This window comes from Triticum urartu, chromosome 6A (assembly GCF_056163025.1).
Source record: "Triticum urartu cultivar PI428250 chromosome 6A, HENAU_Tu73, whole genome shotgun sequence".
NCBI lineage: Eukaryota > Viridiplantae > Streptophyta > Magnoliopsida > Poales > Poaceae > Triticum > Triticum urartu.
In genome coordinates this window covers 355,504,206-355,522,866 of record NC_141878.1, presented here as the reverse complement: position 1 = coordinate 355,522,866, position 18,661 = coordinate 355,504,206, and positions in this window count along the sequence as shown.

Below are 18,661 nucleotides of genomic sequence, written 5' to 3'. Positions count from 1 at the left end.
TCGGGACGAGCACGCGGAGTCTACCATATGTCCGGTGTGCGGCGTCACTCGATACAAGAAGAGGAAGAAAGCTCCTCGAAAATCGGTGTGGTACTTTCCGATCACTCCTCGTCTGCAGTGGTATTTCGCGGACCCTAAGGTAGCAAAGCTCCTGCGTTGGCACGCGGATAGGGAGGAGAAGAAGCGGGAAGATGACGGAAATGATCCGGAGATAAATAAAAAAGACAAGATGCTGAGTCACCCTAAGGATGCGAGCCAGTGGCAAGCGTTGAACTTCGAATACCCAAAATTTGGGAAGGATCCAAGGAACATCGTGCTGGGCACGAGCACCGATGGAGTCAATCCATTTGGCAGCCAGAGAAGCACACATAGCACATGGCCTGTGTTTGTGTGGATGTACAACCTTCCCCCCTGGTTGTGCATGAAGAGGAAGTACATTCACATGAGTATGCTAATTGAAGGGCCAAAACAACTAGGGAACGACATCAATCTGTATCTGGGGCTGCTGAAAGAGGAGCTAGACATGCTGTGGAAAACGCCAGCCAATACGTGGGATGCCGCAGAGAAAGAATATTTCCCTATGAGAGCCGCACTGCTCACGACGGTGCACGACTATCTCGGTTACGGATATCTCGCGGGGCAGGTAGTCCACGGATTTTCTGGATGCGTAAGATGCATGGATGACACAATGTATCGCCAGCTAGATAGAGCTGTTGCTGAAGGTATGGAAAACGAGGTCTGTTTTCTGGGACTTGCCGTACTGGAAGATCCACCGTGTGCCTCACAGCCTTGATGCCATGCATATCACGAAGAACGTTTGCAAGAGTCCGCTTGGTACCCTACTCAACATGCCAGAGAGGACCAAAGATGGGCCGAAAGCAAGGGCATACTTGAAATCAATGGGCATCAGGCAGGAGCTTCACGCTAATGATGATGATGATGATGATGATGATGAGGCGAAGCAGGACACAGAAACTCGTCGCAAAGGCAAAAAGGCCAAGAAGACCAGAAGTGACTACCTCCCGCATGCTTCACTCTAAGTCAGGAGGAGATCGAGTAGTTTTTCACCTGCCTCGTAGGAGTAAAACTTCCTTACGGTTACGCGGGGAAGATAAGCATATCTAGACCCAGCGAAGCAGAAGTTCAGCGGGATGAAGTCTCACGACTGTCACGTGCTGATGACACGGATACTTCCAGTTGCAATCCGTGGGATCATGGACGCGCACGTCCGTGAAACGCTATTTGGCCTATGCAACTTTTTCGACGTCATCTCTCGGAAGTCGATTGGCGTGAGGCAACTGAGAAGGCTACAGGAAGAGATCGTGGTGATACTATGCGAGCTTGAGATGTACTTCCCGCCCGCATTCTTCGATGTTATGGTGCATCTGCTGGTCCATATCGTGGAGGATATCATCCAACTCGGGCCGACGTTCCTGCACAGCATGATGCCGTTCGAAAGGATGAATGGTGTCATCAAAGGATACGTTCGCAACATGTCACGTCCAGAGGGAAGTATAGCCAGGGGCTTTCTGACCGAAGAGTGCATCTCCTACTGCACGAATTATCTAGGCATCGAGAACCCCATTGGTCTGCCCGTCAACAGGCACCTTGGCAGGCTCGCTGGATGGGGTCACCGTGAGGGTCGCCGCGAAATGCATGTCGACTTCGAGGGTCGACTCGCCGACTTTGAAAGAGCAAACCTAGTCGCTCTACAACACATAGACGTGGTCGATCCTTGGGTGGTAGAGCACAAAACCTTTATTGAGAAGACGTACAATGACCGAGGCCAACAGAGGACGGACGGAGATATAATCAAAGAGCACAACTCATGTTTCACGCGTTGGTTCAAGCAGAAGCTTCTGTTGTACCCTTTACATGAGGATTCTTCCGCGGAAGAACAACTCATATTCGCCTTGTCACCGGGCGCCAAGCACAACCTGATGACCTATGAGGCGTACGGTATCAACGGCTACACATTCTACACCGAGAACAAGGACATGAAGAGCGATGGTTATCAGAACTCCGGGGTAACGATGGAATCCTACACCGGTAATGGCAAGGACAGATACTACGGAAGGATCGAGGAGATCTGGGAGCTGAGCTACGCTGGAGAGAAGGTCCCGATGTTCCGTGTCAGATGGGCCAAGACCGTCCTAAAAGAAGACCGGTATTTCACCACCATGGTTATACCCGAAGCCAAATCCAAGACCGCAGGCGCAAACATCACCGTGAAAAATGAGCCATGGGTACTGGCTTCCCAAGTGGACCAATGCTTCTTCATTATCGACCCGTCAAAGCCCAGTCGTGCTGTCGTGAGGAGAGGAAAAAGGAAGATCATCGGAATGGATGGAGTAGCCAATGAGAAAGACTTCGACAAGTACGGTGACCCGAAGATCGAACATGACGATGATGATGAAGTAGCAGCACACACCACAAGAAGAAGCAGGACCACCCTACCTAAAGGACGTCCGTTCCACAGAAGAACTCCATTTGCGAAAAAGAAGGGCAAGAAGATTGTGAACAGATAGCTAGCTAAGATCGATTGTATTTAAATCGTAGTCTTCATTTCTCGATTGTATTTCATGGGCACTTTTTGATATCATGGATATTTTTAAATTTCACGGGCACTTTTTGAATTCATGAGGACACTCGATCTCGATCCCCCTCCACCGCCGCCGACGAGCACCCGGCCCCCCGCACCCTCCCCCGCTCCACCGCCGCCGCCGATGATATTTTCATGTAACAAATTTGAATATATTTTTTTTAAAATTATTATTGTTTTTATAAAAAAAATATTATTGTTATGATTTAAACAAGTTCGAACATATTTAAACACAAATAAATATCAAACAACATTTAAAATGCAAAAAAAATATTGCGGAGCCTGGGAATCGAACCCAGGACCTCCTGGTGTGTGTGCTGCGTGCTGACGAGTCGGGCTAGTGGGTGGGTTCTGATGTGGATTGGGTTAGCTGCAATATAACCTGTGCTCGAACTGTAATAAAAAAATTCTAATGGCGCACCGCTGCGGGGTGCGCCATTGCTATCTAAAAAAAGATTTCTAATGGTGCACCGCTGCGGGGTGCGCCATTGCTATCTCAAAAAAAGATTTCTAATGGCGCACCGCTGCAGGGTGCGCCATTGCTATCTAAAAAAAGATTTCTAATGGCGCACAGAGGTGTGGTGCGCCATTAGTAAGCTTCCCCCTAGCTATCTCCCTCTCCCTCGCCAGATCCCCTTCGACCGTCTCTCCCTCGCCACCAGATCCACCCGCGTGCTGCCCTGACCCACGACGCCGCCGCCCTGACCCTCACCGGACTCCACCCCCGCCGCCCCCGCGCCCCCACCCCCACCAGACTCCACACCCCCGCCTCCCCCGCGCCCCTGCGCCCCCACCCCCGCCGGAGCACGTCTTCTTCCTCCGACCGACCCCATCTCGCTGTCGCCACCGCCTTCTGTTTCGCCGAGCGGCTTTACCTCCACCGTCCGTCGCCCGTGCAACCTGGCCGCCGTCCGTCACTACCCGGCCCCTACGCAGGTGCCCCTCCCCTCTCCTCTTTCCCTTGCTTCGCCCCATGCCTGATTGAGCCGACGCGCCAAGTACTAGGTTATGTTCTGAATTTTGGGGCGGTAGTGTGTGTAAGCGAGTGAGAAGTGTTATGCATCGGCGTCTGATGCTTCCTGGTTAGACTTGGGAGTTTGCATTTGCCAACATTTCTATATAAGCAAAGTTGCCTTATGTTCTTGTTTGCATTATCTAACGCAATACACAGTCATGGATTGTCTAAGGTGAATATTTTAAGTACAACTTGCTGCAAAACCTGGAGTGCATTGGCATGTTCCTTTCTTTATGCCATTCCTGTAGTCTATTTGCTAGGCACTTACAAGGGCGCAATTAGTCAACCTTAAAACTCAACTAAATTGTATCGGTTACAGAAAACCAGTCCATGACAGATAGAAGCAACGACATGAGCTACTTCAGTGACCAGTTACACTTGCCTATACTTATCATTGTTTTGGTTTCTGAATATGCATCTGTGTGCCTAACAAGACTCCTCTAGTACACATAGTACTATTTTACTAGCAAGTTTTGGGAATTGTCTTTATTTGTTTATTGTAGAAGCTTTTGATTTTTGAGCATGTGTTTCTCCCAGGGTTGTTGTTCTTGCTGTAGGAGTAAAATCCATGCCCTGTTAACAATGTATTACAAGAATTGTTTTCTTTTGTGTGTTTCCCTGAAATATTGTGTTATAATAGAACTGTTCCTGGATGTGGTCATGGCAGATAAATTTGTCATCAGTTTGTAGGTTGTCGAATCAGCAACTCGTAGTTGAATTGATTAGAGTTGGGTGAATTGATTAGAGTTCGGTGAATGATTTAAACAAGTTTTAGAGTGGCTAGTATGTATGTAGTGGAGCTAGCAGTAGCAGCTGCTTCTACGGCACCTTCTTTGTTGTTCAGCTGTGTCAAACAAAATTCCAATGGACTATTGTGTGGATGATGCTAAACAGAGATAGGAGTAGTAGTGGTGGCCATCTAGTTGGACTACTACTGCTAGGACTTGCTCCAGATTTTAGGATTTCTTTTCTTTTAGGATTTATTTTCTTCTAGGACTAGGTTTTTATTATTTTTCTGTTGTGATTGTTTTTTGAGCTCTTTCTTTTTCATTTCCTACTATCCTTATCCTAATTATCTTAAATTGTTATGATGTGTGTAACAGGATTAGATCTTGGATTTGCTAGTGGACTTTGGGAGTTTCTTAGCCAGCTTGGTGACTCCATATATTTCACTATTTCAGCAAGTCTTTTGTAAGCATTAAACTTTCAGCACTACATTTCTATCTTATGTGTACAAAAAAATTGTATAGAAATATGCTGAATTTTCTGCTCTAATTGTTTCTCAAAGAAATTTAGCAAAAAAATGGGGTCCTGGAGATGCCGCTGCTGCTTGAGGCCCTTGAGAGGCCCTTCGTGTCGTGATGATTTTGCAGGTACTCCGAGAGGCCCTTGAGTTTGCCGGAATGTCGATTAACTTCCGTTCCGGCAAATTCGGGTACTCCATATGTCCTATTTTTCAGCAAAGGTCATGCTGGAATTTTCCGTGAATTTTAGCATGACTTTGCTAAAAATCGGACATATGAGGTACTTGCTACTAATGCATGGGCCGGGGTATCTTAGTACTTAATTAAGTAGGATCAACTGCCCCTTTATTCTTGCTGCATTAAACCATAGGTGGCAATAGAGCCAAGTGATTAGGCCCAACTTAGAAATTCTCCTCAGCATCGATAAACCCTGGATGATAAACCCAACATAGGTGGCAATAGAGCCAACTGATTAGTGCCAAGTGATTAGGCCCAACCTAGGGTGCCTCGGCATCGATAAACCCTAAATGATGAAAACTTAGCATTTAGGGTGCCTCGGCGTCGACAAACCCTAAATGATGAAACCTTGGCTTTTATGGTGCCTCGGTGTCAATGAGAACCTAAATGATGTACGCTTAAGCTTTTAGGGTGCCTCGGCGTCGACAAACCCTAAATGATAAAAGCTTAGCTTTTAGGATGCCTCGGTGTCGACAAACCCTAAATGATGAGACCATGATCTTGTTCCTTGACAATAACCAACTTTTTGACCAAATTTTTTTCCTATTTAGAGCGAAACATGGCCCACAACGATGAGGCCGGCGGTTCGGGCGGCAAGCAATTCTGGGAGCTGTCCCAGGAGTTGGAGGAAGAACCTCACCGCTATGAGGATGCCGCGGAAGACACCGATCCTGACTACACAACCCCTAGTGGCGTCGGGGATGACACCACTGATGATGGCGCCGCGGATGCCACCACTGATGATGGCAGCGCACGCACAGATGGCAGCGAACCGAAGAGGCAACGGAAGGACCGATGCCCGAACGTGCTCGGCACCGTCAGGGAGGAATTTATTGAAGTGAACTCCGACGGGCATCCGACGGCGCCCAAACACATAGTCAAGGGGTACTCGATTTAGCTCGGGTGCATTCTCTGGAGCACCGCCTCGATCAACACCGAGAACCTAAGGCATAAGGACCGAGGGAATTTGCGCAGCCTCCTCTTCACGAAGCTGCACGAACGATACAAGTTCCCCGCTGAGTTCGCAAACACACACCTCTCGGGTAATAAAGTGAACAATGCCACCCTCACAACGATGAGCACGGCCCTGACTACTTGGAAAAGCACGGTGAAGGCAATGATTGACAAAGGTGATAGTTATGAGAAGATCAAGGCGAAATATCATTTGATGAGTGAAGATGACTACAAGGAGTTCAAGATCAAGTGCGAGAGCCCCGCAACCTCCGAATCAAGTCAGTGGGGGAAAGAAATGCGGCAGTTGAACATAGGGGTCCACCAACTCGGTCCCGGCGGTTACAGAGTGGCGGAGCCTGTATGAGACAAGGAGGACGCGGAGCGTGCCGAGCAATGCCTACCGCCCCGCTTCGAGAAATACAGTGACAAGCACACCAGGAACTTTCTCAGGGCCCGGTACAAGGAGGACCCAGTAACAAAGGAGCTTACCACGGATCCGAAGACCAAGGAGCTTGAGCTTGTTCTGGTAAGGAATACAACCCCGCGTAATTAGCTCCATATTGTTGCATTCTAATTAATCCCCAATATTTCTAAATGGTTCACGTTCCTTCCGCAGGACAAAGAAAGCAGTAGCGTGGGGTCCTCTCAGAGCTCCCTTTTGACACCCCTTTGAATAGGGCATTGAACGTAATGAAAACAGGGATAAGCTTAATAAGCCGACGTCAGCTGGTCGTGTTGCCGGCAAAGGCTTGTCCACAAAATGGTCGTCATACTATGGCGCTGGTGGGCGAAAGGAGAAAAAGGCCAGCTCGGAAAGCCAGTCGCGCGAGGTTGAAGCACTCAAGGCGCAAGTGGCGCGGATTCCGGAGATGGTCCAAGAGCAAGTGCAACAACAACTAGGATCGATGCTTACCGGCATTATGCCTACCTTGATTCATGGGATAACGATGTGGATTGCGGGTGGCCAACAGGGGCCGCCCCCGATTCCCAGCTTCACGGCCAGCAACTCACACAACAAGCAGGCTGCGCCATTGGTGTCTCCGGCGGCGGCGGTATTGGTGTCTACGGCGACGGCACCATTGGTGTCTCCGGCGGCGGCGGTATTGGTGTCTCCGACGCCGGCATTGGAGCTTAATGCACCCGGGTGTACGCCGGCCGGCACCTCGCCAGCAAGCGGCCCCTCCGTCAGTTGCATGCCCTCTGTTGGCGGTGCCTCGACATTAGCCAAGCTCGACGGCATCATGGTAACTAAGCCTCTCGGCCGAGGACTTCATCTCCTTGCCTTTGACTACCAGACATGCCGGACATCCCTATGGCACAGGATCCGGACATGCATATGGCACAGGATCCGGACGACGACGACAACGACGATGGTACCTTTACCAACGTCGATAAGTACTTTGTCGAACATGGGTACGGCGGTGACGAGTTCTGCGGGCCTCCTTCTCAAGAACCCAAACAAGACGACCGCGATCTAGCTGGTACGACGGAGAAACCCAATTTCAACAGGCGTCGTCTGGCGTTTAGTTCTCAGGAGATGCCTCCAGCTGCCGCCTTCACCGAGCCTCAGATAGCGGAGGTGCCAAATATTATCAGCCCCAACACGCTCAAGAAGGCGGTCTGTGAGCAGAACTCGGTCCCATTACAGCAGATCAAGAAGAAGGGCCGGAAACGGCCGACTAAAAAGGCCGCCGGTGCGAGCCAGCCGGCACCGAGTACGATCCGTGCTCAGGACGGGCCACCTTCACCTAAGGATATCTCGAGGAGGGTGCATGTGGCGGGTAGGGCGATGCTACCGACAAATATGCTCAGTGCTACAACCGGTGCTATGCGGAGTCTGCACGACAGTGTTCTTTCTTTGGAGAAGCGGCGTCTCAGAGAGAGTGATGTGGCATACCCAGTTTTCATGGCCAAGGTGCCAGAGGGCAAGGGCTTTGTGGATGGTGCCATCGGGGGTACGATCGTCCTGCAATTTGATGACATCTTTGCTATGTTCAACCTTCATCCGCTGCACTACACCTTCGTTCGGCTGTTTTCGCTGAGTATGGAGATGCGGATCATTAGAGACAAGACCCCAGACATCGTGATCGTCGACCCCTTCTACATGCATGCCAAGCTCTTGAGCAGCACTGGGGACCGCCAAGTCGCGAGTTCACACCTCGAAGACGTCATTCTGGCAAACCCAGATAAGGATGACTTCCTTGTGCCTTACTTTCCCGAGTAAGTCATCCCTTAACCGCCCCGTAACATATGATTTCTTAGATTTCGATCGTTCTTTTTTTTCTAACATTCCATTTTCTGTGCAGTGACACACATTGCACACTCATCCTCTTAAGCCCGAAATATTCCATGGCCACGTATTTCGACCTGAACCGTAAATCCAAGATAGACTACACAAATATCAAGAAAGTTCTTGATGATGTTCTCCCTGGCTACGCCAAATCTGGAGGCACCTTCATCAGGGCAGTTCGTAAGTACGGCAAGCACGTGTTTGCCCACAATATGACGTTCTGCTGTGTCAAGCAGCCGCCTGGCGGTCAGAAGGATGCCTACTACGCCCTCCATCACATGCGGGCGATCATAAGGGGCCATCATCACCTTCCGCTACCAAATAATCTCAAAGATTGGGCCGCGAGCTTGTCGGCAATCCAGGACGCGGACATCAGACAAGAATTCATTCGCATCCAGTCGGAGTTTGCGAACATCATCCATCAAGATGTCCTTCATACCTCGGGGCAGTTCTTCCTCAGATATCAACCGTCCAACATTGAGATAGACGGAATGCTACAAATGCAGGCTAACAACGCCCGCGATTTCATGACCATCACGACAGACGGCGGTTCATCCACGCTCATGTCCATGTGTCGAGTTGAAAGTAGTGATGTGTAGTTCTGAAACATTGATTGGCTCATGTTGTAATTAAACTTTAATGAATTGTATGTCTCTTTGGTTTGGACAGTCGTTCAACTTAGATGTAATCGATGATATTTATTAGTAGGACCATGAATCATGCTATTAATGTCTTGCTTTTCTCTTCCGATCCTTTTGTTGCATACTTATATATTGCTTATGTATGTATTGTCTGTTGTTTGGCTTGTGCATAGAGATGCCATCGTATGTCGTGTACAAGGGTAAGGTTCCCGGAGTCTATGACGACTGGGAGGAGTGTCGGAGACAGGTTCACCATTTCAGCGGTAACAGTTACAAAGGGTACACCACTAGGGCGGAGGCCGAATCTAGATACGCCCTCTATCTAGCGGGAGAGAGGAGGGAGCGTTGGAGGAACCAGATGAAGACCAGTTTGATCACGATGATGCTCATCGTGATGACCGCAGCTCTCTTCTATGTGATGGTAGTTTAGATGATTGATATCGACTTGTAATGTGAAGACAAACTCGATACTCGCGGTCTCGAGACTTGTAATGTTTTATCTTTGTTCGGTATTTTGAATTCAGAGACTAATATGATGAATTGTATTCGGAGACTAATCTTCTATTGTATTCGATATATCTGTTGTTGCTGTGTGCTACTGTCTATATTCTGTCAAATAATATATTCTGTAACCTGTGCAAAAATCAGAAAAGTAAAAAAAACAAATATTCATACTAATGGCCCATCACCACAAGGTGCGCCATTAGTATGCCAAAGGATACTAATGGCGCATCAAGACAGAGTGCGCCATTAGTATGCCAAAGGATACTAATGGCGCATCAAGAAAGAGTGCGCCATTAGTATGCCAAGTATACTAATGGCGCATCTATCCGGAGTGCGCCATTAGTGTGCCAAAGCACATGGTTAAATATGGCCCCTGGGAGGCACACTAATGGCGCATGGTGTTATATACTAATGGCGCACTGGATGGTGCGCCATTAGTATACCAGATACAAATGGCGCACCAGTGGTGCGCCATTAGTAAAAATTACTAGTGGCATGCGACAAATGGCGCACCAGTGATGCGCCATTAGTAAAAATTACTAGTGGCGTGCTACTAATGGCGCACCAGTGATGCGCCATTAGTAGGCAAAACTGGTGCACCATTAATAGGCCTTTTCCTAGTAGTGGGGGCAACGATCAGTGGTATTCGGGGGTTCCAGATCGAGGCGGACGAGCGGGGAGAGCTTCTACCGTGTGGATGACGGCGAGCCGCCGCGGCGGAGCTCGAGCTCGAGAGCTTCTAGAGAGGAGCGGGTGGTGTAGGGGGTGATTATGGGAGTGAGAGAGCGAGTGGAGAGGAGAGGAGGGCTCGGGGAGGCCCTTAAATAGGCGAATGGCGGGGTGCCGTGGACCCGTGCGCCGGCGAGCTCCTGGTCGTCGCCACAGGGCTCGGGAGGAGCTGGCACCGTGTCTAGGGTGTTTCTGGGCGTGGACTACGCCGAGGGGAACTAAGGGAGAGAGCGGGGGAAGGCCAGAGAGCATCGCGCGTGTGAGCCGCGCCATTGGCGCGCTCAGGAGGGTAGCGCGCGTGCAAGCAGGGGAGAGAGAGGGGGATAGAGGAGGGGGACAGCGCCGTGTCGTGACGCGGACGTCGAGGGGCATTGGTTAGCGTGCTGGGGAGGCCCAAGGTGGTCGGAGGCGTCGGGTAGAGGGCGGCTACAGTGCCTGGGCGCACTGTAGCGTGCTCTGGAGCATGCAAATGGCTAGCATTGCCATTTTTAAAGGGCCAGGGCATGTCCCCTTGTGCCTTGGGGTTTCCTTGGATGCCCTGGGGTGGAGTGATGCTATGTGGGGTGCTGGCATATAAATATGGGGGAGTGAGAGGTGCTGCCATGGGTGAACAGAGAGAGGAGGAGGTGGTTTTACCCCCCCCCCCCATTAATTGTTCTAAGATGCTGTCGTTGCTACTGGAGGTAGAGAGGGACAAGGAGGGGCTGTGGTAAAACTTTGAGCCCATGGAGATTAGTGGAAGAGGTCAAAATGGAATTTTGGTAAAGTGGCAGAAGGTGTTTGATGCTTGTTTGGGTAAGCAAATGAACTCCATTTGGAATGAGACTCCACAGGGTGAAATGGAACATATAATTAGGGCCTTCCACCAATTTTGAGATCATTTGGGCAAAGTTGCCCAATACAACTTTTGTAAACCCTAAAAACCAGTAGAAATGCATTCACCAAGATCTAGTCATGCAAAACCATTCCCCTTGATTCACCACTTGGTGTAGTGTCATCATTTGGGCTTTTGAGCTTTACCACAAAGTTTGGGGGCATTTGGAATATGTTGGCAATGTAAAGTTGTTTAAACTTGAATTTGGACAGAGATGGTTTTGGGGAAGTTTGGTGAACCAAAATAGTTTGGATTGAGCTGAAACCTTGCAAGGTCATCATATTATGAATATGTGACTTGCTAGAATTTTCCTGGAGTTATTGGAAAATATTTCTTGTAGAAGTATTTCAAATACTTGAAATGGACAGAAATGGTTTGGGAGGGTTCTGCCCAATATTTTGAACATGACCATGTGTTGAAACTCTTATATATAGAAAATATATGTCCACTGAGTTTCCCTGATTTTTATCAAATATTTTTGAAGCTTTCAAATAATTTTAACCTATTAAAGACCATTTCTGGCCTTAAGAAAAAGCCTTTAAATAAATTAGGAAAATTACTTTTAAAATTATATTTTTTTGGTTTATGGGAGTCCTATATCTAATAAGTTTCAAATATACTCCTTGAAATATTTTTAATACCCCAAATCAAGTACTTGTAGTGCAAACCTCAATTCGGGGGTTCTTGGAAAATTAATTTTTGAAAATACTATTTGGCCATATTATTTTTCTAAGAAAATATTGTACTGTTCTATACACATGGCATGATCATTGGGCAGAAGTTTGGGGCAAGGAGATGAGGTATATACGGTGGAGTAGTTGACTTTAAAGAGCACTTGAAAATCACAGAGAGAAAACCAACTCGAAATAAAAAGCCAAATAATGCAAAAGTTTTTGTCAAACCACACTTTATCATGATTTAATAGCTTAAGTGTTGTGGTATGAAAATCAGGGTGTGACAGACCTACCCCCCTCACAAGAATCTCGTCCCCGAGATTCCCAAACTAGGCGTGGAAAAGAATACCAAAGCTAGACCTCGGGTAGTCTTCACATCCTCATACTGCTTGTGCTTTCGAGTGGTCCTCCATTGAACCTTGAAATATTTGATGGTGTGGGTTCATGTATGACATCCTGCTTGATCCAGATTGCAATTGGGGTCTCTCACGTTGGTCATATTGGGCTGGGGGTCAATGGCTTGGTGATCCATGTCCTTATAGAAACCGGACTAGTTAGGAAGTTGGAAAAACATTTTCGGAGTGGTGTTGTGTGGAAAAAATGTTGTGCACAGCGGGTGACTCAAGTGGTAACTCTAGCTGGTAGCCATCCAATCTTCATCTTGCAGTGATCTTGAAGAGGGCATATAAATCTTGTGTGAGCTTCCCTTTGACATCGAAATGCTTGATTCGTTTGAGAGAAGTGGCTTGTAGATACACATGGTCTTCGACGAGAAAGTTCACTCCTTGACGAGGGTGGTTGGTACAGATCTTTCTCCTTGGCATGGCGGTCTTCAAATGTTCCTTGACCAGCTGAACGTCTCTTTTTCCGTCTTTGGGTAGACAAATAGGTCACGACATAATGATGACAATTATCTTGTCTAAGTACTCCATGGAGACTTTGTTCACGGGGTACATAAAGTAGGCTGGGGATTGGTGGTGGTCATGGTTGAATGTTGGTCAGGGTCTACTTGCCCTAGGGCCAAGGCCCATGGTCATGATCTGACCATGTTGTGGCTTGGTAGAGCTTAAGGGTTTCAAGGGTTCTAGTGTGCGAGTGAATATTTATCATCTTATCTTTAAGCACGGCTTCTGAGATGCCAATAGTCTATCTAGTCCCTCAAACAAATAACCTTATACCACTGAATGCATTATTTCGTATATGTCAAATCCAATCATCACTCATGTGATCCATATTCTCGTGTGTAACATCCCAAATTTTCAATTTGGAATGTTATACATTAGATCAACATGCATATCATATTTTATTTTGCATTTGGTTGATCCTAGAAATTCTACGCAATTCAATGACCCATGGAGAGAGTTGGGGATTTCGTTATTTTCATATTTGAGTTTTCTCAAATTTTGAGAATAGGATCATTTGATTTTATTAATTTTATCGTCAATTATTTCTATTACAAAAATAAGAGAGAGGGAATAAAATGAATTTCCCAAAATAAAGAAATATTGAGGATTTAATAATAAAATCAAATAAGATTTTATTTCGGAGTTTTTCGGTGTTTTATTTGAATTTAGGAAAAAAGTGCGTTTTTCAAAATTGCATTTAGGGCCCAAATAAATGTTCACCTTGTGCGGCTTGATTTTAGAAGCCCGTGAAAATTTATTTCGGAATTTTTGGAGTCCGTTTAGTATTTCTTTTTATTTTTCTTCCGAGCGGAATAATAAAAAAACGAATCGACTTCGGGCCGTACCCGAGCGGGACACCGCCCGGGGGCAGCCTTTAAATAGCGCCGCCCTGTGCCGCCCCAGCCCATCAGCCCCGCCTCGATCCGCGCGTGCTGCCGCCGCCGCCGCCGCCGCCGATGATCCCGGTGCCCCAGGTTTGTAGCGCCTCGTTTTCCGTGCCGAAAAAAAAGAGAAAAAAAAATTCCGCGTTCGTCGTTTTTTCTTTTTCTCGGATTAAATCCGCGATTTTTTTGATCGCGATTCCTGATTCGATTTTCGTTTTAGTTTAACTTTTCGCTCGTTTATCAGAATCAGGCGATTCAAGCGCCTAGAGATTCGTCTCGAAACCCTCTACCCGTTTAACCAACTTAAACAAGTTTTTGCTACTATAAAATTTGCCCTAGATATAGATTATTAGAACGAAGTTGTTTTCTTTCACCGTTTGTCTTTCGTTGCTTCGTTTGATTTGATTCTTTTTGCCAACCGGAGTTCTTAAATTGAACCTTCTGGTTAGATCTCTTATTTGAGTTTTACCTGTGCATTATATGAGTACGTATTGTATGATTGTTTGTTTGTCTGCAATAGAGTACCCGGAGTGCGCCGCCTGTTACTTCGAATCGTTAGGTTTCGCGGATCATCAGCAAGGCAAGTAACACTTTGATCATACCTTTTCTACTACCTAGTTTTATTGCATTAGATCAATCCTCACACATTGCATGACTAGGATCTAATTAAATTGTGGGATGGGAAGTAGATGAGGTAGTACCTATTACCTGTTTATTATCAAACCTTTGGGAGTTACTTCTACATTTGCTTATTGTGCCATGCTATGCTAGTAGACGTGGATTGGGTGAGTGAAATCCATGACAGATGTGAGATTATAATTAATGGTTTATCTAAGGTGGCAACTTAAACACACATCTGGGTGGATTGAGGCACCTGGGTATTCCAGGACTTGCATGTTTTCTTTTGGACCGCCACCCAGGCTCAAAGGGATCATGAGACTATTCATACTAGAAACTTTTGTGTGGAGCCACAAGCTATTATGGGCTCTAGCATAGTTGACTAAGTCGTGCAAACTCTTACAGTGGTAGACTAGCAGATGTAGGGGATGTAGGTGGTACGGTCTACCCGATCGTAAGGTGCTAGCGCTTCTGAAAGACTATGTCTCGGTCATCCGTCTTCTCAAACACCATGTAGTGCGAGAAACCAAACGGAGGCGATCGAGTCTTGTGGGGAAAAGTGCGCAAACCTCTGCAGAGTGTAATAAACTAATCATGGTTAGCCGTGTCCCCGGTTATGGACATCTTGAGTATCTAGTACTTGGATTTTCATGTGAATCTCAACATGTTACTCTAAATTAATTTTGTTGGGTTATGTTTAATGATGATGCTTAATTGGGATTGAGAATGCTGTCAACCATTCTAAATGTTTAACAACCACCATGATAGTAATTAAATTTTATTCCTTTGAAGTAGGGAAAAATTGGCTTTATGCAAAACTGTAACCATAGAGCTTTCCACCAGCCAAATATGCATATAGTATAGCTGTTTCATTCCATTACTCTCTATGTGTTACCTTGCCAGCATATTCCATGTGCTGACCCGTTTCGGGCTGCAACGTTAATGTTGCAAACTTTTCAGACGACGATTAAGGAGTTTTTAGGTCGTGGTTCTATACTCAGTGATGTCATTGGAGTTGATGGACTCACTTATCTTCCAAGCCTTCCGCTGTTATCGTTATTAGATGGCCTTAAGCCATACTTATTGTAATAAGTTCTCTTTTGAGACACTCGATGTATTAAGTGTGTGATTGCTACTCTTTTATAAATCCTCCAAGTACTGTGTGGTGTCAGCATTACTGATCCAGGGATGACACCGGAGCACAGAGATCAGACTGTTTGAGGTCTGGTCGCTACAGAGATGGTATCAGAGCACACGCTGACTGTAGGACACGACCACTAAGCTAAAGACCTAGATCACTATTCACTCTCTTCTCTTCTGACCTCTCATCCTTTCTACTCTTTAGGATGGTGGATGCAAGGAACAAGTTCACACAACCGGATGAAGATACACCCTTTGGACGCCACTTGAAGGAAGTCACTAGATACCTGAATATAGGAGTACCAAGCTTCACGGGAACCTACAACACCACTTTACCTGAAGAAGAGCGCTGGATGATTCAAGTTCAAGTACTAGGAAGGACGTTCATGCCAGTCACTGAGCCCATAGAATTTTCTTTTGATGCACCAACTTGGAGTCTAGGAAAGAGCATGGCAGCTCACATCGCCATGGGACGCATTGGAGAAGTCTACCGCAAGGATCTCAAGGATACTATCTACCAGATTTGTGGGCGCCGAGATGAACACTGGGAGATGATCATCACCAGGAAGGATAGATCAATTGCAGCTTTTTATCCAGGAGCTAAACTAGCACATTCAACGACAAGAGAACCAGATGTGCGCCGACATGATAGATCTGAAGAAGGCTAAGACTAGAATCAAGGAACTGGAGGAAGAACTCAAGGCTACAAGTGAAGATTATGAAGAAGAAATTGAAGTATTGGTGGAGAAGAATGACGACTGATCAAGAATATTGGAATATTTAAAGCACAAGTGCTCCCTAGGTGGTTTTGATAATTGATGACAACATATCTCTTGTTGGACTAACATTTCTATCTAGCATGTTTCAGATAAGTTCAACAATGGAGTGGGATGGACTAAAGGTTGTGGGAACTCCTTCAAGATGCTAAGGACAAAGGATTGGCTAAAGCTTCAAGCTCAAGACTCTTCATTTTACATTTTAGTGATCCAAGATCACATTGAGTCCATAGGAAAAGCCAATACTATCAAGGAGGGATGAGGTGTTGCTTAATGAGCCTCTTGCTTCATGTGCTTAGTGATATGCTCCAAAACCCTCAACTACTTTCCCATATCCACATATGACCTAAACCCTAAGCCAAACTCGGTCCTACCGATTCTTTCTATCTGGCGCCACCGAGTTTCACTTGTCATAAGCCACTGCCAAACCCTAGCAATTCGGTTCTACCGATAGGGATCTCGGTCTCACCGAAATGGGATTGCAAGCTCTCTGTTTCCCTTTCGTAACTTTTCGGTCTCACCGAAAGAGCGAATCGGTCCCACTGAGATTGAAGAATCGGTTCCACCACGACAAGAGAACGACGACATCAACAATGAAGAAGGCCAACAAGAAGAACAAGATGAAGAAGATGTTCAACGAAGACCCAAGCAAAAGCTCTCACGAGTTCGAGCAAGAATTGCCAAAGATCATCCCGTCGAGCAAATCCTCAATGATATACAAACCGGGAGAATCACTCCCTCAAAAACTCGTTTAGCTAACTTTTGTGAAAACTATTCATTCATCTCTAGCATTGAACCTATGAAGGTTGAAGAAGCATTGGAAGATCCGGATTGGATAAACGCTATGCATGAAGAGCTACACAATTTTGAGAGAAACCAAGTTTGGACATTGGTTGAGAAGCCCGACAACAACCACAACATCATTGGTACAAAATGGGTGTTTCGCAACAAGCAAGATGAACATGGACAAGTGGTTCGCAACAAAGCACGTCTCGTCGCCCAAGGGTACACACAAGTCGAAGGTATGGACTATGGTGAGACATATGCTCCCGTTGCTAGACTTGAGTCCATTCGCATCTTACTTGCCTATGCTAATCACCATAACATCACCTTGTACCAAATGGACATTAAAAGTGCTTTTCTAAATGGTGAAATAGAGGAGGAAGTTTATGTCAAACAACCTCCCGGCTTTATCAATCCTAAGAAACCAAATCATGTTTACAAACTTCACAAAGCTCTTTATGGTCTTAAACAAGCTCCTAGAGCATGGTATAAATGCTTGACCAAGTTCCTTATTACAAGTGGTTTTGAAATTGGTAAAATTGATTCTACTATTTTTACTAAAAGGGTTAATGGAGAACTATTTGTATGCCAAATTTATGTCGATGATATCATATTTGGTTCAACTAACCCTCTCTTTAGTGAAAAGTTTGGAAAGCTAATGTTGGAGAAGTTTGAGATGTCTATGATGAGTGAACTCAAATTCTTTCTCGGTTTGCAAATCAAGAAAACTAAGGAAGGTACATTTGTCTCTCAAACAAAGTACACCAAGGACTTATTCAAGAAGTTCAATATGCAAGAATGCAAAGGTATGTCTACACCCATGCCTACTAGTGGACATAATGATTTGACCAAAGATGGTGAACCGGTTGATCAAAAGGTTTATTGCTCTATGATTGGTTCATTGTTATACCTATGTGCTTCACGTCCCGATATTATGCTAAGTGTGTGCATGTGTGCACGATATCAAGCTGCTCCTAAAGAATGTCATCTTAAGGCTGTGAAAAGGATAGTGAGATATTTAATCCATACACCAAATTTTGGCCTTTGGTATCCTAAGAGGTCTTCTTTTGATCTTGTTGGCTATTCCGACTCGGATTATGCCGGAGATAAGGTTGATAGAAAGTCCACTTCAGGTACTTGTCAATTTCTTGGTAGATCTCTTGTGTCTTGGTCTTCCAAGAAACAAAACTCGGTATCCTTATCCACCGCCGAAGCGGAATGAATTGCCGCTGGTTCATGTTGTGCTCAATTACTTTGGATGACCCAAACTCTTAAAGATTATGGGATCTATGTGAAACATGTTCCACTACTTTGTGACAATGAAAGTGCTATCAAAATTGGTCATAATCATGTACAACATTCTCGAACTAAGCATATTGAAGTTCGTCATCATTTCATTCGAGATCATGTTGCTAAGGGTGACATTAATCTTAAGCACGTTCGCACCGATAAGAAATTAGCGGATATATTTACTAAACCTCTTGATGAGAAAGTATTTTGCAGGTTGAGAGGTGAATTGAACATCATTGATGCTTCGAACTTGGAGTAGAAACTCCATTGGATACATGCAAGACATGAGCTTATGACTAATCCATGATATATCTCTTATGATGACTATCTTATGTCTTGGATATATTTGTACCTTGCATGTTGTCTAACCCATGTAGGTGCTTGGTTGAATCTAATTCCATGATATTGTGACTCACTCACATCTTGAGCAATCTCTACATCACCAAGACTCTACACAATGGTGGTTGAAGACAAGGAAACACAAAACCATTCAAACATATC